The following is a 22,691-nucleotide window of genomic DNA, read 5'->3' on the forward strand; positions in this document are numbered from 1 at the left end:
TTGGTAGCCATCTTTGGCAGAAAACGCAAATAAAATACTGTACACTACACACACAAAGTCAACACGCCACGCGCTACAGTACACTTGACACAACGCGAGAAGGGACCCAGATTCAGACGGGATCCAAACTTTGAAAAAAAGGCATCACAGGAGCCAATAAGAAGCAAGGAAAGTGAAGTTGCGTTCTGATTGGCTACATCCACGCGGAGCACATTTCATCTTCTTTACGAGCATTCTCATAGCGTATGAGTGTTCTGTTTTAATATTATGCGGGGCCTTAGTGTTCCCTCTACGACTGTACTAAAATATAGTAATTTACAGTATCATATCCAAGAAAAAAAAATATGCAAATTTGTGAAGCCACAGATTCAGAAGCATGAATTGTCGGGGTATTACTGTATATGAAATCTTCTTTCACTTCAACAAGTTTACATATATTAGGACCTGTGCACATCTGAGTTATTAGAGAGGTCTTTCAAACCATTGACCAAGGCCAGGAGGCTTTATTCCACCCAAAGCCATGAAAAGCTTCTGGACCCAGCACCCAGAGCAGATTTTTTGGAGTTCTGGGAAAAAAATGTTTGTTTTCTCTATAACAGTTACAAATCATAGGGCCCTTTACCAATTATGAATATTAAAGTGAAACGTGATATATATATACCATCTACAACCCTGCCAATCAGCAACACACAATATATACGATATACATTATTATATATATATATTTATATCAGATATATATTTTTAGTGACCTAGTTTGTGGATTAGGATTCTGCAGAGAATGAATAATCTTCAGAAATAATGGGATATGGAAGCAGCATAAGCCTGTTATATGTTAATACATGGCATTCTTGTATAGAGGATGATTGGACTGAGAAGAGAAATAGCTCAGGATGTCATTATTACGCCAACTGGCGTCTATCTGGACGCAGAGTAACAAACAGTACAAAACGTGCCGGAGAATCCGCTTCCTTGGTAACAGTTTCCAGATCTGTTTCTTTCAGAGGCGAATACAGGCTTTAATTTAGGCATAACGGATGTATAATGTAAAAACAAGACGTGCGGACCAAGCACTTATATCTCAGAGATACCACGGCTGCCAAAGGGGGGAGAGATACCGGTATCGATAAGGACATATTTCATTTCTTTTCAAGCACTTATAATACCCAGTGTTTACCTCTAAAGTCTATTCTGTAACTGCAAATCCTCTCCTAGATTGTCATTGTCCTCTATTCATAAAGCAGACCTCTCAGTCCATTGATAAGTCTGCATTGATTTGCATAAGTCACAATATGCAGTGACATTATTTTTTAGAAATGTCCTACTTCATATCAATAAAATCCATCCTTGAGCTCCAGCCCAAGGTCTTACCATATCAGGTGCCTATAAATGATGCAATCAGTCTATTGCGGGCAGAGAAAAGCATTTTTTGTTCTTTTTTTGTTTTCTTCCAGTTTTCTGCAACATTAGAACTCTGCATAAAGTTATGGCGATGCAGCGGGGGCTATTCTGTGTTAAACTTTTGTGACTTCACAGGCACCACGATTTATATGTCTGTGTCATCTCTGAGCTAAATCGAAACTGTAAAGAACACCAACACGTCAGGGTTTCTTTTATTAGCCTTAAAGATTGGCAACATTTTGGAACCCCTATGCCAACTTCTTCATACAGAAACATTCCAGAAAATGAAGGCTTTGTCAGGGGGAGCATCTGTGAGAGGTAATAAAACTATACCCGGCATGTATAGTTTTAAAATAAACGCACCATATTGCATTATTTACCCACAATCCATTTATATCATATATTCGTATTGCACCAACATATTGCACAGCACTTTACAGAGTCCAGTCATGTCACCAATTGTCCCCCAGAGGAACTCACAATCCAATGTCTCTACCATAGTCTGTGGCCGATTTTGTGGGATGCCAATGAATCCCAAAGGTGCCCAAAGGAAACCACTGCACACATGGGCAGACATACTATAAATCCATGCAGATACTGTGCTGGCTAAGATTAGAACCTTAGAACATAGTGATAACCATTGAGCCACCATGCTGCCATTTGCTAGCTGGTACCAGCCCGAAGATACCTACAGACATAAAGCAAAGTTTATCCAATATGGCCTTCATGGTCAAATTGTAAACTGTTTGCATATCCGTAAACCATCCACAATGTCCACAGTCCCTAGTGTTACCCACTGAACCACCACGGCACCATTGCCCATCTAATCAGTCTAGAGGTATACATAAGTCAAAGTTTATCCAATATAATTTAAATGGTCAGATTGGTAAATGCTCATATATTTGTAAGTTTTCCACTATGCCCCCAGTCCCTACTGACACCATTAAACTACCATGCCACCATTGTCTATCCAATCAGACTAGAGGTATCTACAGGCACAAGTCAAAGTTTATCTGATAAACCTAATGGTCAAATTGGGGAATGTTTGCGTATCTGTAAACCATCCATCATGATGCTCAGGACTTCATATGGAATTCATAACCCCCACCTTTCCTAGGCACAAACCTGCAATATCACCGCTTTGTGAGTTGTATACCTGTCTAGTTCCAGTACCCTGTGCAATCATATTCAACTATAATGTTTATCTCTGGCCAGACCTGTCTTTGCTTCTCCAGTAGAACGCATGGCCTTTATTTGGGAATTTCTTTCTTCTTTTCTGAGATGCACAGGCTCTAAAAAAATAAGACCAGCTGATTGCAGGTAAACATTAATTTTGAATGCAACTTTTTGACAGACCAATAGTCAATTGGGATGTCAAAAAGTGTAGGATAGCTTTTATTTTATTTCTTCCAATTTTTCCCACTGGGAACTGAAAATTGAGGTTTATAAATTGCAGAAAAGGAAGCATAGGGAATGTTGATTATTTAAATTTGTTGTCCTGCTAGGCAGGAGACACGGTACTTTGCAAGGCTTGGACAAGAAACAGTGGCATCACCACCCCAGGTATCTTGTGCAGAAAAGAAGGGAATGTTTTTTTTTAGTGTTTGAATCAAATTACGAAAAATGGTTTAGCAACCAGTTCACATAAAAACTTCTTGCTTTTTAGGTGGCATTCTGGTTTACCAGGGTTCCCACAATCTGAATTACAATTTCTGGGGATGTAGGAGGGCTTTAGTGAAATAAGAAATGTTTAAAATGATATTCCTGCACGGCTGTAATGCTGTTTTTGTGTAAAGGAATGCTAAACTCACAAAAAGCAGGCTGCATGGGATCTGGTTCTAGAACAGTTTGCTGTTAGCCCCTTTGTTACTTACTTTATTCTGCCACCATCGAAGTCGCATTGCAGCCTCCCCCCCCCCTCGGTCTATGATTGTGCTACAACGTGTTATTGCCTACAACAAGGCCATTAGAATATGACTGGCGGATGCTTCTGTGTAAAAAAAAATGTAAAATGTGTTCTTTATGTGTAAAAATAGTCATCGATCAAAGAAGCACAGATGTTTGAACATACATTTAACTCTTAGCAATCACAGTTTATGTATTTTACTTACGTTCAGATAGGCGGTAGAGTTTTGGTACTATTACTACCTATCCATTCCCAACCACTAAGTACCAAGGCAGGCTAATATTGGAGACGTTTTGTGAGCTTCAAAAACACTCAGGGGGGTTTTGTAGTGTTGCAGTTGTCTTGTGCAGAGCCTGGAAATATAACATTTGTTTGCACTTCTTCCTCTCAAATGAGTAAAAAATAGCATACCCATTCATAGGCACCATACCCATCCACCCCAACATCTGAAATATACAAGCTTCCCAATAGGATAGGCAGACATTGTTTTAGACAAAAAATTTCCTTAGGTAAATGTAAAGTAAGAACCCCAAATGCATTAAATTCAAGCTCTCTGCAACCCCTACTATTTTTTCCTGGAGATGGAAGGGATCCTAAGTAACTTCCCAGATTGCATCCCCTTAAAACCGGCCCTGAGGATATATGGATGTGTGACTGGGTAGGGGCTGTTTATGAAAGCATGATTGTACGAAGAGTATCAACATATTAATATTAGATCTTTCTATGAGGAAGAGAATCGGTATTGAAAGGGTAGAGAAACATGAAACTGGATTTTCCTACAGGTTGCACAAGAAGAATGTATATTCCTGAATTCCTTAGGATGGAAATAGAATGGAAATTAAATAAATAATACGGTTAAGAAATGGAGCAAGTGACTACTATATTTTTTTTTCTTACACAAAGATACTCAGTAGCTTTCCGCATGTAGAAGGATATTGGTATCTCTGGTAGACTTAGAGATCAGAGAACTGCACAGGTAGTTATATAATGCCCAATTTTTCACTGCAGGTCCTTAATCAATACCTAAAACTGATCAATATCTAAATCAATGTTTCTCAGCCAGGGATCTGGGTTCTTCCAAGAGTTGTTTGGAGTTCATTGAGCAAAAAGCACTTTGGGCCAGGTCAGTTTAAGTGATACCAGGGTGGCATCCTTCTCCTAGGCCATAAATGTATGGCTTTCTTATTATGACCACCATGCTATTGTACTGTGAGCTGTGGATTTAGTAATTATAGTTGGGGCACAAAGGGTCAATTGCCTTTCTTTACCCTTCTCATCCTAGTCCTCCTTAGGATTCGGGGATGAGGATGATATTAAGACTTATCGCTCCTAAAAATTATGGTCACAGCAGGTGGAAAGTTCTGCTGACTGAGATTCAAACCCTAGACCCTAGAACTAACCGCTGATTCCTTTTACCTAATGAGCCTCTATATCTAATATTAAATACCTGCAGGCATATGATAACATTTATCCATAGTTTATAGCCTGTTTTTTTGGTGGGGGTGGTTAGGTTCATGTTTATTAGTATTCTATGTATTTTCCTTTTGTATATTTGATTACTGTTTGTGCAGAGTATGAAAAAATAAGGTATTGAGGCTAACAGGGAAAACATTTGATAGAAGAACAGGTCCAAGATGTCTAAAGAGAGCGTCCTTACTCCTCATGAACCACTTTAAAGAATATTGCAGAATCTAGAACAACCTTTTGCCTTTTCCATTGGCACTATGTCAATGCATTTAATCAAGTAGTCAACTAATGCTGAAGTCTCTCAACTTTCATGAAAACTCAAATTTTTGTAATAGCTATTGGTGGAGACTTGGGCTGGCACTATCCAGATGGTCACGTCTAGCACTGCCTGGTGATATACTACATGTCTGATGTTCAGTTGGACCATTTACATAGAGTAGGCAGAAAAATTATTTCAAAGAAAGCTGTAAGTATCTAAACTTTTGTAATTTCTAAATCCGAAAAGGATGATACTTTTCAATTCTTTTAAGTGAAATGTACATCTTTGCGTTCAATGATCTCTCCTCTGATCAATGAGTCTGTTTTTTTTCTTCCACCTAATGGACTCATTTGTAAGATATCCATAATAATTCTGCAGCCCATCATCCTGGTTGTGCTCAGCTACAGTGACATCCATTTGTTTAATTAGACCTGTAAGCAGAGAAATAATTACCTCCTAGACTGTATAGTATGGCGTGCTGGGATATGACGCGTTATGAGGAGGTTCAAATATCGCCCACATTCATGAAGTAATTCAAAAAGAAAAGCAGGTTGTGTCATAATGAAGTGTTAATTAAATTGCAAAGGGCGATAGTTTCTGAACCTATTGCTGTGGAAAGCAATGAGATCCGTTTTCTGTGAAAGAATAACGGCTTAGAATTCCTGTATGTTATAATTACACCACACTAATTATCTATACGCTGCTTGTGCTTTGTGATGGCAGCTCGACTATCTGTTACAGAATGGGCCCCCATATAGATAACACATGGATGCTGTAATTAATATAATTTGTTGCAAGTAAAAAAGGTGTTATATTGCAAAGTATATGAGGATGGTGGGAATTAAAGATCAGTGGGTTCCTGTTTTATATACTTTAATTCTTCTCTGTTCCACTTTTAATGTTGACTTTCACCTTTATTCATAGGAATAGTGTGGCCGTTCACCAGTGGTAGGTAAGCAGTTCACCTATTCTTTCCAGGAAACCTTGTGGTGTGATTAGAGTAGCATTAGCTGAAACTTCCAGGCTATATTCAAGGTCAAATTTCTGCAAATCCAACATTGGGGAGTCGCAAGGTTTATGCACAGACATTCAAAGTCAAGACTCTCAACATAAAGGAGCAGAAAGATTAGTGCACAGAAATCCAAAGTTTCCGAACATAGTGGAGTAGCAAGGTCAGTGCACAGACATCCAAGGCCTCCCAACACAAAGGAGTAGAAAGATTAGTGCACAGATATCCAAAGTTCCCCAACATTGGGGAGTAGCAACGCTAGTGCACAGACATCCAAAGTCTCCCAACATAGGGGAGTAGCAAGGTTAGTGCACTGACATCCAAAGTCTCCCAACATAACAGAGTAGCAAGTTTAGTGTACATATATTCAAAGTCTCCAAACATAGGGGAGTAGCAAGTTTAGTGCACAGACATCCAAAGTCTTCCAACATAGGGGAGTAGAAAGGTTAGTGCACAGACATCCAAAGCCTCCCAACATAGAGGAGTAGCAAGGTCAGTGCACAGACATCTACAGTCTACCAACATATGCGAGTAACAAGGTTAGTGTACATCCAAAATCTACTAACATAACATAGTAGCAAGGTTAGTGCACAGATATCCAAAGTCTCTCATCATAATGGGGTAGCAAGGTCAGTGCACAGACATTTAAAGTCTCCAAACATAAGGGATTACTAAAGTTAGTGCACAGATATCCAAAGTCTCCCAACATAGGGGAGTAGCAAGTTCAGTGCACAGACATCCAAAGTCTACCAACATATGGGAGAAGCAAGGTTAGTGTACAGACATCCAAATTCTACCAACATAGCAGAGTAGCAAGGTTAGTGAACAGATAGTCCAAGTCTCCTAACATAGGGGAGAAGCAAGGTCAGTGCACAGACATCCAAAGTCTCCCAACAGAAAGGGGTAGCAAGGTTAGTGCACAGACATCCAAAGCCTCTTCACATAGGGGAGTGGCAAGGTTAGTGCACAGTTATCCAAAGTCTCCAAACCTAGGGGAGTAGCAAGGTTAGTGCACAGATATCCAACGTCTCTTAACATAGGAGAGTAGCAAGGTCAGTGCACAGACATCCAAAGTCCCTCAACATAAAGAAGTAGCAAGGTTAGTACACAGACATTCAAAGTCTTCCAACATAGGGGAGTTGCAAGATTAGTGCACTGGCATCCAAAGTCTCCAAACATAACAGAGTAGCAAGATTAGTGCACAGTTATCCAAAGTCTCGTAGCTTAGGGGAGTAGCAAGGTCAGTGCACAGATATTTAAAGTCTCTTATCATAGGGGAGTAGCAAGGTTAGTGCACAGACATTTAAAGTCTCTAAACATAGGGGATTACAAAGTTAGTGCACAGACATCAAAGGTCTCCCAACATAGGGGAGTAGCAAGTTCAGCGCACAGACATCCAAAGTCTACCAACATATGGGAGTAGCAAGGTTAGTGTACAGACATCCAAAGTCTACTAACATAACAGAGTAGCAAGGTTAGTGAACAGATAGTCGAAGTCTCTTCACATAGGGGAGTAGCAGGGTCAGTGCACAGACATTAAAAGTCTCCCAACATAAAGGAGTACAAAGATTAGTGCACAGATATCCAAAGCCCCCCAACACTATGGAGTAGCAACGTTAGTGCACAGACATCCAAAGTCTCCCAACATAGGGGAGTAGCAGGGTCAGTGCACAGACATCCAAAGTCTACCAACATAACTGAGTAGCAAGGTTAGTGCACATATATTCAAAGTCTCCAAACATAGGGGAGTAGCAAGGTTAGTGCACAGGTATCCAAAGACTCCTAACATAACTGAGTAGCAAGGTTAGTGCAAAGATATTCAAAGTGTCCTAACATAAGGGAGTAGCAAGGTCAGTGTACAGACATCCAAAGTCTTCCAACATAAAGGAGTAGCAAGGTTAGTGAACAGGTATCCAAAGTCTCTAAACATAAAGAAATAGCAAAGTTAGTACACAAACATTCAACCTCTTCCAACATAGAGGAGCAGCAAGGTCAGTGCACAGACTTCCAAAGTCTCCCAAAATAACGGAAAAGGAAGGTTGGTGCACAAACATTCAAAGTCTTCCAACATAGGGGAGTAGCAAGGTCAGTGCACAGATATCTAAAGTCTCCAAACCTAGGGCAGTAGCAAGGTTAGTGCCCAGGCATCCAATGCCTCCCAACATAACTGAGTAGCAAGGTTAGTACACAGACATTCAAAGTCTTCAAACATGGGGGAGTAGCAAGGTCAGTGCACTGACATCCAAAGTCTCCCAACATAACAGAGTAGCAAGGTTAGTGCACAGATATCTAAAGTCTCCCAACCTAAATGAGTAGCAAAGTTAGTACACATACATTCAAAGTCTTTCAACATAGGGGAGTAGCAAGGTTAGCCCACAGATATTCAAAGTCTCCCAACATAGGGGAGTAGCAAGGTCAGTGCACAGACATTCAATGTCTTCCAACATAGGGAAGTAACATGGTTAGTGCTCTATATATCCATAGTCTCCAAACATAGGGGAGTAGCAAGTTCAGTGCCCAGATATTCAAAGTCTACCAACATAGGGGAGTAGCAAGGTCAGTGTACAGACATCCAAAGTCTCCCAACATAGGGGAGTTGCAAGGTTACAGACATCCAAAGAGTGCTGTCCACTGCCAACAACATGCTACTGTATTCACACCTCTCAATCTCCTGTGATTGAGCAAAGAACTTTTAACACAAATAGACACCTTTGCCTCATATCCTGGTACAGAGTCCATGATCAAATAAAATGTAAAAAGGATGTTTTTTACTTCTTGATTACTACTTTTCTCCTATATTACCATTTTAAAATATAACTAGTGTTAAAGGACAAATGAACGGTATGTCCCTCTATACATCCTTCCAAGAAATAATTTGAGGTGGAGGAACATAGAGGCATAAACGCCTTAACTCATTCTGTTGGGGGGCATTGTAAGTCCAGTTGTAAGCCAACAACTTCCCAACTAACATCAATGCTCTTTTGGTTAAATGGGCACAGATTCCTACAAGCACACACCAAATTCTTGTTGAGGGTCTTCTCAGAAAATTGTAGGCTGGTAACGCTATAAAGACAATGGTTGGTGGCAACTTCATAACATAACCTATTGTTTTGGAGCTGGATGTACAACATGCTGATGTAGATATGATGCTCAGGTGTTTATAAGAATATGACCATATTCTGTAGATGTATGTACCATATACAAAGCTTGTCCTCCGGGAGAGATCGCTAAACCTTATCTCGTGAAGAAAACATGTGAATGGTGGAAACCTGGACTCAAAAAGCCCTAAAGGCTGTGAGAATGACTAAAGTTGGCTACATATGTAGATTTGTGTAGCCCAAGATGAATATTGGTATTCATCTTAGACAAAAATCCAGCATCTATACAGCTGTCTCCTAATCACTAAATCACCAACATTAGTAGCTGATGTTGTTTTTGTTAATGGGTAGAACAAAGTGGAACAGCTCCCAGACCCAGAACAGATGACAAACAGGATAACTAATAATCCTTACCAGCTACAATTATTGAACGTCTGTATGGGGCTTCACGTTGGGTTCCTTCTTAGCTATTGAGATGTGCTCCTCTACAACAGGTTTTATATATGTCATCGGGCATTGTATTGACGCAAAAATAAGGAGCTATTAAAATGAACTTGTCTTAGTGCACTGGAGTACAATTTAAATTAAATGGCACCACAAGGTTCCATCGCACATAATGTTCACTGCGGTATCAGAAGACAGGTATGAACCTAGCCTATTCTTTCCATTTAAAATACACCTAAATAATGATGAGAAATTTGATTATTATAATGATTACATTTGCTTTTATTATCACCGATCTTCCAAGACTATTATTATAACGTATACAAAATAGAAATGTTTTCTTGTCATTTCTGTACAATTACTCGTTCAATTAGCATGACATATTTACTGTAGTTATAGCTGTCATGAAAGGATAACATAAATTGATATTCATGTGCAATGTGCAGACCTGACAAGGAACCTGCTGATGGAGGAAAGAGAATGGTGATTAGAAATCAATCTTGGCCATCCACAACCCTGAGGATGGGAAGAAAACTAAAAAAATTTCCCAAAGCAGAATTAAAAACTTTTTCCAAAACAACTTTTTTTTTCTTGCTGGAATTTTTGTTTTGTACATGGCACGATAAAGGTTTCAAGTAAATGTCAGTCCAGCTCACATCAGCATTAGTTAAATCACTGGCATCTGTTCAATGGCATTGGCAGAGATGGAGTGGAAGTGTGGAGTGAGGAGCCTAACATTGTTGCAAGATAGCATACCCAAGCCCTAACTTGCTAGTATGCTGTGCATATTGGGGCAATATGGCAAATTTTGGCTACCTATGCCACAGTAAAAGTCTGCACAAACTGTAGTAGTCAGGTCTTCAAGAGAACATTGTCGTCTGGCAGCTTTGGACTGTATGGAAAGAAATGCAAATCCTTTGACAGGGGAAGCAACTGTTTATTGGAGTTAATATGTAATAATAGGCAGGTGAATCCATCTCCTCTTGCTTTGAATGATTCAGCATATAAGCAGCCTGATTCCCATCCGTCTGGGCAGGCATTTGCCGACATTTATCAGCATACAGGCCCTAGGGTTGTCATCCTTGACTTGTCTTTCCCACATATGAAGTCATTGACCTGGAACAAACATGTGGTGCAGACGCTTTAATGGCCACATGCTTGTTCAAGATGAGTAATCCATAGGATCAGTATGACAGCCAAGCAGCTGGTAATTTCAGAAGGTAGAGCCACCAGTGGCAGCCCCCTTATTTATAGAGGTTCTTTATAACTAGGGAAAGTGATTACTTGAACAAGAACAGCAATATTTTCCCATTTGTCCTTCACAGCTGAGTGAATATTGTGATGTTTAACATGATTCATTTTCACACGTCACGTTTCGCTCTTTCAAAATATCGATTTTGTGCCTCTGGCTTGTTCCTGGGAAACTGCGAGTTGGTATGAAAGGATGTACAGAAATAAGGAGAAGTGGAACGAACACAGGCAGCCAAAAACAATCATATTTTATATGGCTGTACCAGAGTTCAGGGTCATAAATCTATCGTGGCGTCTCGGCTGGTGAATAAAGATCACAGATTTTAAAAAATTGCCCTTTGTTTTAATTGAAGAGCTTTTCTTTTGCATAGAGAATCATGGAGAATCACTCCACTTGTCACTGAAAGCTGAAATTCTGATCAACATCTAACCCGAGCATCGTGTTTTGACTGTTGACCATGATGGACTTCTGGTGTAGGGAAGCTCAAGGTATTGGTGTCTGGATCATAAAACTAGTTACAACAATTATAAATCTATTGACAGATCGAACTATTCTAAATCCCCCGCTTGCTGTTCTGCTTTATTATGTGAAGAACTTTCCCACAAAGAATTATTCTCACAAAGCGATATCACTTCTCACGAAGATAAAAGACAATGGATGTGTACACAGTGTCAGCCTGTTATTCAGTTGCATACAATACATTGAGTTGACTTATAGGTTATGTATATAGCTACGCTGGTCAACTCACCTGCATTGAACTGCTGCTAAGTAAACACTGAGGATCCATAATGGGCACAAAAGGGCCTATTTACAACATCCGTCAAATGTTCTCTGGTGGAGAATCAGTCACTGTCCTATAAACACATGGAGATGAAAGATTGTCCTCCCAAGAATGTTCGGGGAATGTCAGGTTCACCACCTGAAATATTTACCCCAAAGATTTCACTTTATATAGTGTTATACATATATAAAATATGCCATTAGGAACAGGTGCCAAAGGGCATTGGCCTTGTGTCAATGGACAAATACAGGTGTATTCCACTCTGGTTTGACATCAGGTTGAGGAACTTCTCAGATGATTTCGAGTTTAATATTGGTTGCATTTGCACCTTTTAGGCTACATCAACCTTATTCCCAATAATTTGTATAGGTATAGTTCTGAAAACAGAAGTCCCATGGCAGGGGTAATTAGAATATTGCTTTTTGATTTTGGAGAACAAGTTGGAAAATGAAAAGATTGGTCGTCACAGAAAGCACACTTTCCTTCTTTGTAAGGACTAAGGATGTGTAAAAGAGTGATGGAGAATAAAAGAAACGCACCTTGTTCTATGCTAAAAGCAAAACCAGACATATAGATGCCTCAAGAGGACCCATAATCAGATATATTTTTCATTTTTAAAGCCCATCTCTTAGAGGAAGACATTTACTATTTTCTTTTGAAATACCTCCAGTCTTCTACTTATCCAGGTCCAGCATTTTTGTCCTTCACCAGTCCCAGTTGAGGATATCATGCAGGTTGTACCCCATCATCATCACTGTTGATTCCTAGGAGGACCCCACCACTGGACAGCCAAAATAAAAAGTTTATCTCAAGCAGGCTGTGACTTGGACAACCAAAGGGCCCCTGCATTCTTCATGCCATATTCTATACACTTTTGATCTCACTAAGGTGTACATATTCCTGATCCCTGCTCCTTTTACACCATGCTGTAAATATTCCTGACCCTGCACTCTATAAGCCATGTTCCATGTACCCCATGTTCTGCATACTCCCAATCCCTGCACTCTATACACCATGTTGTACATATTCTTGATTCTTATTCTTTATACACAATTTGTATATACTCCAGCATTCTATATGCTATGCTGTAAACAACTTGACCCCTGCACTCTGCATCCAGCGTTGTACATACTTCTGATCCTGTATTCTATAGGCCATGTTGTACATACTGCTGGTTCCTGCACTCTCTCTGCCATGTTGTCCATACTCCTGACCCCTGAACCTATGTACTGTACACACTCCTTATCAAAAGTTTTATTTTCTTAGCAGTTGCTGGTTGCTAAGCATTCCTGACTGTTCTGACTGTTCTATTCTTTGCAAAGAAAATTATATGAATTCTTTTTTGTAAATACATTTTTTTTGCTTTAAAGTGTGCCTGTGAGGATATTTCATTATTAATTGAGTGTAGAAGGGGGATTAAACGAGTGTGTAAGGGTTATAGAAGAATGTGGAATGTTCATACTTAAAGTGGGCCTATCATCAAAAATTGTACTTTATATAAGATGGTTTGGATGGTAAAAGAATAGTCCTAAGAGCATCAAAATAAATGCCCTGTAATATTGCAGTATATTGTGTGTATATAAAACAAAATATACACTGCAAAGTAAGACACAGGTAAAAAGATAAAAAGTGTGATCATGACCATTCATTGATATCAGTAAATCCAGTGCCCAAGTTTGTATGTCATCTTGTCCATGGAAATTAGGTTGGTAGCTCTGGTGTGCTTAGCCAAAGTCAAGCTGTGCTCCCATTTCAAAAGCCATTAGCTTGGAGGTACACTTTTGGCTGACCCACAGGGTCATACATCTAGCTGGAAGCTAACTACAAAGTTGAAGTGAATCTTTCAATTGTCTTTAGATTCTCTTTCAAAGCGGCTCGTCATCATCCAACCTCCCCCAATCCTTGACATTCGTCTTCACCATGATTCCCTGCTACTTTGTCTATCTAAACCATGGTTCTAGACTCTGTCTTAGCCAGCCATTCTCAACCAAGGTTTCATGGAATATATAGTTCTTCCAGATGTTGCTAGGAGTTTCTTGAACTTTGGCTGATCGTCCCCCCATGTTGTGGTGACCTCGTAGTTTTGTTGCCAGCGTCACTTACCAGTCAGTGGCATAACACCAACGCTCTTTCCAGCTGTCTGTAAGGGAGGTACTGCTGTAAGGGACATTTGTACTATTGACCTCCTATGGTTTAAGTAGGGATTCCACAAGATCTAAACATTTTTTTGTGGATTCCTCAGGTGTAAAAAGATTGAGAAAGGCTAGTCTAAGTCCTGTGTGTAATTTCCCAGTAACAAAGACCTTCCTAAATGCCAAAGAATTGTGTAGATTGTATGGCAGACCCTCACACTACGTAGTTGTTAGTAGATCCAAGATAGATCATACAGAGGTTGTACAAAGATGTAAAATGGCTTAGTACACATGGCCAATTTCCACTTTCAATTTCATAACCAACTCAATAAATGTATCTGATTTTACTTAAAATTGAAGTTACTTCACCCAAACTCAATCCTGTTCCCACCCCACTACTGGAAAGAGCAGAAAATCCATATTTGGAACCTTCCACTAAGCAACTTCTAATTGCCTGAACATAAAATTGGCAACAGATCCACTCATATGTACAAGACCTCGTATGTGTCCAGTTTAATGACGCATGCATCTAAATTTTCCAACAATTAGACAATGACAGATTATAAGTACAATGTTCTCAGACTTAGTGGTTTACCGCTAACAATGATGGAATATTATTAAATTCCCAGGTATATCTGCAATGAAAATTACACACAGGAAGAGGGAACTTCATTTTTTATGCAGGAAGCTATTACAGTTTAATTATTAAACAGATTAAGTGATTAAATGGCTGTCTTGATCAAAAGCTGTAGATAATCAAAACCGTTGACAGTGTGGGAACACAGTGAGTTGCTATGGAGCTCAGAGACTCCGAGTAATACGATTGATCCATATGCAAACAACAGTTGTGTTCTTCTCAAAGTGGTGACTAATCCTACACAGCGCGATAGTAAACTGTGATAACGGAGCTGGTTATTAATATCTGGCAGATAACTGCAGAATGATATGGGTGACATAAATATTTCCACACACAGGGTGTAAAGACGCTGTATAATGGTTTGGTTTTGCTGTTACATGTTTACTAATGATAATCATGTGACTTTGTTAACACCAAAAAAAAAAACATATTTTTATGAGTAAAGAAAATTAGCTTAGTTTTCCAGAAAAAATGGGGGTGCCCACTGCCTACTGTTTCTTCAGTTGTCATTGCAAGCATGAAGAGGACATCCCTGCTGTTCCCGTGACCCAATATGTTCCAGTGACTCTGTGCACTTCAGCCACCCTTTGTGCTCCAGTGACCCTTTGTACTTCAGTGGCACTGTGTTCTCCAGTGGCCCTTTGTGTTCCAGTGACCCTATTTGCTCCAGTGACCCTTTGTGCTTCAGTGGCACTGTGTGCTCCAGTGGCCCTTTGTGTTCTAGTGACCCTCAGTGGCACTGTGTGCTCCAGTGGCCCTTTGTGTTCCAGTGACCCTATTTGCTACAGTGACCCTTTGTGCTTCAGTGGCACTGTGTGCTCCAGTGACCCTTTGTGTTCCAGTGACCCAATTTGCTCCAGTGACCCTTTGTGCTTCAGTGGCCCTTTGTGTTCCAGTGACCCTATTTGCTCCCATAACCATTTGTGCTTCAGTCACCCTGTGTTTTCCATTGGCGTTTTGTACTCCTATTGTCCTATGTGTTCCACTGACCCTATGTGCTTCAGTGACTCATGTGCCCCAGTCACCCTATGTTCTCCAGTGAACTCGTGTTCTCCAGTGACAATATATACTACAGTCACCCTGTGTATTCCAGTGACATTATATACTACAGTGACTCTGTCTGTTCCAGTGAACTCAATGAGCTCCACTGACAGTGCCCCAGTCAGCTTTTGTGCGCCAATGCCTTGTTCTGCTTCAGTCACTCTTTGTACCCCAATCTCCATGTGTGCTCCTTCGACCTGTTGTACTCCAGTGCCCTTATGTGCTCCTGTCATCCTTTCTGTTCCAGTTACCCTTTGTGCTCCAGTGACCATTTGTGCTTTAGTCACCCTGTATACTCTATGGGCAATGTATACTGCAGTGACGCTGTGTTCTCCAGTGACCCCATGACCCTTTATTCTCTAGTGAGCCTGTGTGCTCCCAATGTGCTCAGCTCACTGTTTGTGCCCCAGTGACCCTGTGTGCTCCAGTCACCCTTGGTGCCCCAGTTTCCCAGAATACTCCATTGACCTGTTCTACTCAAGTTACCTTAGGTGCTCCAGTCACCCTGTGTGTTCCAGTGACCTTATGTGCTCCAGTGACCATTTGTCGTTCAGTCTCCCTGTGCACTCCAATAACACTTTATACTACAGTGACCTTGTGCTCTCCAGTGACGCTTCGTTCTCCAGTGACCCTTCGTTCTCCAGTGACCCTTCGTTCTCCAGTGACCCTTCGTTCTCCAGTCGGGTACCCTGTATTACTCATTAACTAGTTCTGCTTCAGTGACCCTGTACTATATTGTACTCCAGTGACAGTGCGTGGATTTTAACATTATATTCATCTGCTTTCTTGGGATTCAGCTATGAAAAAAAATTAATCTTTTTCATGATATGGCAGTTTTACTATAACACCATGTTAAACAGGTAATAGGCTAGCAAAAGTGATATCCCAAAGACATATATTGCGATAATACATGATTTATCTGGGAGAACCACAATTGGTAGATTGCAGTAATTTTGTATTTTGTTCTGTCATCCTGAGCAATCACCGGTGACAAATCTGCAGCTTTACTGCATCCTTTAAAAAATCTATATACACAATGGCCTTTTGGGGGCACATCCGCTGCCTGGAGTATGATAGATGTAGAACCCAGGTAGTAAATCTCTGTTGATCCCAAGCAGAGGTAGCTCATTCACCTTCTTTTATACCATGTCTCTTCAAAGAACACCACTTGGCATTTTATTAACTGTAAAAGTACACTATTAGTCCTATGCTTCCATATTTTCTAAATGTATGAGTATGCACAAATTCCTGATGTGTCACAACTATCACTGTATTATTTTTCATAGAGATTCCCGTTTTTATGATGGAAAAGCAGCTCCATTCCAGTGACTTTGCTTTGCACATACTGAGATGATGTTATTAGTCTGCTGTGCCCAATGGGAAAATCTGCCTTCATTAACTTTCCTCCAACCCATCTGCCATCAAAGTGCTTTGCTAGTGCTGATAGTCAGTGCAGGGGACTGCTAAACCAACAGATGTGCCTATGCCAGCTAAGCCCCTACATTCATTTTGCATTGACATCACTGCTGCAGACATTCCTTTGGTTCCCGCCGCTGGCCAGCCAATATTAAGCAGTGATGTAGACACCCAAAGAAGTACCCTTCTTCCTGTAAATAGAAGATAGAAGACTCAGGAGTATCATGTGTTTGATCTTTTTTTTGTAAGTGGAGGGTGCTGGGTGGGGTTTAATTTTATTCTAAATCTCAGCTCCAATCACTTGTAGCTCCCTGGAGAATCAACTGTTTTGATTTGGGTTCATCTAACCTACATGATCCACCCATTAAATGGACACAATAATGCACCGACATGCCCATAGCTATACCTGGGCTTTATAAAAAAGGAATAGGCCCAGTGAAAAGGTTTTGTTAAACAGTTTTACAATGGGATAGGCAAACAATTCTATTGCAACCAAAAAAGTCAATGACACATTTGTAGTATAAGGATTGATTTTCTTTGTCACCAATGAGAGGCCTGACCTCAACATATTGGCCCTGCTTTCTTAAATCTCTTCCAGACTGGAGAAGATAGACTATCATGGGAGATCATGAGTGCTCCACCTGAAGCAGATTTCTTAAAACCATTTGCTATTAGTTGGAAATCCTAGACCAGATCCAATTCAGGTTTGCTGGATCACATAGGTTCCCCCATGATACTCGGTCTTCTCTGGTCTTGGAGAGCTTTATTAAATTAGCTCCAATGGGTTAATGAAGCAAAATACTGCAACGCATTATGAAACAGCAAACAGATAATGAAAATAAAACTGAGAAGGAGAGGAATGCACTAACAAAGGTTTTCAATAAACTCTCATTAACCTCTACGCAGTAAGAGCAACTTTCACACAGTCTGCCGGGGGTGGGGCCAATAATAATAATGATGATTCACCCAACCTTCATGTGAAGGTATCCGTAATCCAAATCTGTTCTATCTTCATAAAAGGCTCCAGAACAGCTGACGGTGGATGGATAGGGGGATCTCGTGTAAGAAAACACTGCCAATGGTTAGTATATAAGGTTATTGACAAAGGAAGTTAGCCAAAGAGCCATTTACCACTCTGCCATTTGCAGAATGTCTCCCTGGCTACATTCACTCAACCAATTTTCATTTATTGTAATCTCCCCATAGTCTGTTTGCTTGGGTGTCTCTCACCTTGTAGAAAGAGAACTCCATCCGTGACAAGCCACCGTGTTCCTCTGGATTGCTGGGGAATTATAGAAACACGAAGCCCTGTGTTCTTTTCTTTCTCTTCTCTGACGGCCCAATGGATTCTCAATGCAAACCTTTCAATTTATGGAAGAAGGACACTTTAAACTGAAACTAAGAAGGCAAATGACACACCCCTGTCACATCCATATTTTGCAGACTATAAAACATAAATATCCAAAAAAAGATTTAAAAAGTTCTACCTTTTCCTTGTATCACTTTTTAGCAAACCAAATGGAATATGTTGGATTCTGGATGAGGCAAAATACCACTTTTAAGAAGGTAATTAATTCATACCTTTTACAGGTTTATATATTCACCCCAAAAAAGAGACAACTGAGAAAAAAAGAAGGGTTATAACTTTAAAAAGAGGGACATTCCCTCCAAATCAGGGACAACTGGGATTGTTCTGTTGCAGCCTGCACCTTCCCAGACTCTCAGCCGGCCTCCTATACATGTCACTGAACACATCATATTTCTCCATGGAGCACAGGCACCTATAAACAGTCCAACACCCTCTATTCCCCACCAGTAAGCCCACCCCCTTGGAGTGGTGTCATAATTGAGTAAATTTAGTTTTAGTTAAAACAAATGAATATTCCATTAGAAAATTACAAAAAAAATAGTTTTTGCTGGAATACCTAAATCTTGATCCATCCTGTGTATTGCTTTTCCACCACTATATGTCCCCAATCTTCCAGTGACATCCATTGTCATTCAGCTCTTTCTCCTGGCCCAGGCTTACATGAACCAACCCCTTGGAGTGGTGTCATCATTCAGCTTGTGCTCAGAATTTCCTGCTCTGAATGATATTTACATATTATTACATGATCACTTTCCAGGGCAGTAGTAAGGACGTCTGACTGCTGAAGAAATAATAAATAAAAAATGGTATATATAAATATTGTAGTAGAAGGAAATATGTCATGCCAAATTTGGAGGGCATTTGGCATCATCTACCTCTCACCTGGAAAAGGAATGAAAGGGCCCGATGAGTAATTGTGTTCCCCTCTCTCTCTTTAGGATACAGACCCAGAGTGTCCTGGAAAGAATGGGTGGGACAGGCACTCATCCCTAGTCCAGGCAATTGAGGATGGCTCTGGAGCACCTGGCTGGTAATAAAGGGGCACCTGTCTTTGGGACAGGGGGGAGTTGTAGCCTGAGGCTGGGAGCTGTGTGTAGCCAGTATGCTGGGAAGTCCAGGAAGTTTCCCAAAGTTAGATATTTGGGACCAATAAGAAGAGAGCAAGTAGGATAAGTTTGTATTTTTTTTACTCTGATCCCCTGCAAGTGAAAACCATGACGTTTGCTTTCTGTGTTTTTTTTATTGAGAAAATCCTGAAAATAAAGTGAAGTCTGAAATACCTCTCTGCAGTGAACACATTTCATGCTAATCACTCACAATATATATATACCAACATCAAAACCAGGACACTTTCCACGGAAAAAAAAAATCCAGGGAAAGGTCTTAAATTCCTTTGATTACTTCTTGGAAATCAGTGACAGCTGCCAGCTGTACATTTATTGTAAGCAGTCTTTTCCCTCTAATGTACATTTATTGATAACCATTATCCTGATCGTTGGACCCTTAGTTATGTATAGCCGAGTCTAACAGCATCTGCAATGCAATATTGTTCTGCAGCTGAGTTTATTATCCAACATAATTGAGTATATTGAGCTCTGTCTGGGGCTGGAGAAGGAATGTGAATGCATTCAGCTTGTTTGTAAAGTGGACCCCCGTCTAAAACTTTAGGGTTGGAGTTAAGTTTTGTTTTAGTTATATACTAGCAAAAGTGTGTCTATTTGTTGAAAAGAATAAATAGAAGTGTGAGTGGGAGCAACAGAAGTACAAAAGTGCATGTTGTTGCACTGAAAGAAAGTCTGGAAAATAAGTGTTGATGCAGTTGACAAATGCAAAAGTGAGTGAGAACGTGAGCACCAATACAGTGGTGGACAGTGAAGAAGTGAGCACTGGAGTAGTGGTGAGGAGTAAGGGAGTAAGCACTGGTACAATGGTGGAGAGTGAGGAAGTGAGCACCATGCAGTGGTGGAGAGTGAAAAAGTAAGCATCATTACAATGGTGAATAGTGAGGAAGTGATTGCTGGAGCAGTAGTGGAGAGTAAAAAAGTGTGTGTTGGTGCAGAGGTGAAATGTAAGCACCAGAGCAGTGGCAGAGAGTGAGGAAGTGCATGTTGATACAGTGGTTGAGAGTCGGCACTGGTGAAGAAGAAAGCACTGGTGCAGTAACTAAAATTATAGACTGAGCATTTATGCAATGGGTGGGGAGTGAGGAAGTGTGTTTCAATGCAATAGAGTGCAAAGTGAATAAGTCAGCACCTATGCAATGGTTTTAAGTGATAAAGTGTGCTCACAGTGCAGTTGTGCAGAATGAAGAAGTGCATGTTGAGAGTGATGGAGAGTCGGAATTGGTGAAGAAGCAAGCATTGATACACTGAGGGAAAGTGTAGAATGAGCATTATTGCAATGGGGGAAGTGAGCAAGTGCAGTTCAATGCAATAGAGTGAAGAGTAAAGAATTCAACACCAATGCAGTGGTGGCAAGTGAGCACTGGTGTAGTGATGGGGGGTAAATACATGAAAATCAATGTAGTAGTGAAAGGTGAAGAAGTGAACATCAACGTAATGGTGGAGAGTGAGAAAGTGAATGGCAGAGCAGTGGCGGGGAGTGAAGAAGTGAGCATTGGAGCGATGGGATTAAGTAAGAATGGCTTCCTCCATATTTTTTGCATTAGAGGCTTCCTTTAAAGCAAGTGTTAGTTCAGTGCTTGGCAAACATTTATTGTTGTATTGTGTAAAACATTTTTTTGTTTTAATGTCATTGGTATTATTTTATTCTTTATTATTGGAAACAATCTGCACTTTGTAAATAGTATTCAGATCATAGTTCAGATCATACACCTACCAGGCACATAGGAAGCAGTACAAAAACAGAAGCTATATATATATATATATATATATATATATATATGGATAGATATATTATATAGTATAATGAACCTGTTATATGTGTACTAGTCCTGCACAATGATTGTGCTTTGCTGTTTGAGTCTCTCCCTCTCATTGTTACACTGTGATTTTGCAGTCACAAGGCTAAAAGCTGCAGCTATCTGTGTTAGACATTTGTAGCCAGGAACTGCACTGAGACCCCAATCATATTGCACCAGAAAGTGAATGGAGAATCTGGAAGATGCCTAAACATGTATGACTTCGTCCTTTTGGAGAGAAAAAAACAGTCAGTGGAAGAACTGTGAGTCACATCAATAACTGGACATGTTTCACTTTTATATTAGCATGCATGTACTTAACAATAATAAATCTGTGTGATGTTATGTCTTTTATAAAGTAACTGCTGCATCTGTTAGCACAATATTACAATATAGCAGAATACATAGGAAACATGCAGAACAGCTCTTGGCTCTATTACAGTCAAATAGTTAAATACAAGTAGCTATTAATACTGATTATGGTTGTTGGTACAGTATTTTCTATGTTGTTTCAGTGTGCCCTATCTCATTTCTGCATTACAGACTCAGAAAAAAACAAACTCCCAGAAAATGACAGCAACTAAGCAGAAACTGGTACAGATTTTATTATTTCTGGCAAAGAACAAAAAGACAAAGCGGAATCCACAGAAAAAGGGATTTTCACCATTTATCTTAAATTCTGCACGGTGTGTTTGCTCCACACCGGGAGACGGTAACTTTGCCATTAATCCAGCTCAGAGCCAAGCATGAGCTGCACTTTACACATAGTAGAATTCCAACTGTGATATACAAAGAGAATGTGAGTGACAGAAGAAGGAGCTGAGGCTGGGCTCACTGGCTGGAGTGGGCAGATACCTAGAACAGGATTGCATGCTGGCTGCTGGATAGGGAAACAGTCAAGTCTGTGCTGTGAGCGAAGAAGATGGTTATAGGAGAAGTTCCATAGACTGCAAGAGATGAGCAGAATAAGGGGTGGCAATTGATGCTGTAACTTAAGAGGACTCCTACCCCTGGCACCTAGGTCTGTGCTTACAACCATACCACCTTAAATCCTCACCTGGCTGAGACTGTGGTCACAAGGTGCAACACAAATCTGGAGATGAACACAGGAGATTTTCTACTTATTGGAAACCTTGTATAGGTCTCTATGGCACCTTGGACAACAGGTAGCCAAAGATCCTGCCCAGAAGACATTCTCTAGCAATCCTACGTGACACCTAAATCTTCTTTTACAACCAGGTTGTGGAAAAATCTGAGCCGAACTTGCCAGGGACTGATACGGTTCTCCCTGGCACCAGGGGCACATCCAAATTCGTGGATGAGACCTTAAGAGACACATTTTGCTTTGGAACAACTTTCCCGGTCACTGCAGTCTACAGTTGTCACCAGATGACCTAGTAAGTGTAACTGTAGATGTTCCAGATGGCACCAATGTCAATGGCTTCAACCTAATCCTGAATACTGTAGGTTCACTAGTACCAATGAGGATATCTACAACCCAATCCTGAAAACTCGAAGTCCACTAGTACCAATGATGATATCTACAATCCAATCCTGAA

This window comes from Pyxicephalus adspersus, chromosome 3 (genome assembly GCF_032062135.1).
Source record: "Pyxicephalus adspersus chromosome 3, UCB_Pads_2.0, whole genome shotgun sequence".
Taxonomy (NCBI): Eukaryota; Metazoa; Chordata; class Amphibia; order Anura; family Pyxicephalidae; genus Pyxicephalus; species Pyxicephalus adspersus.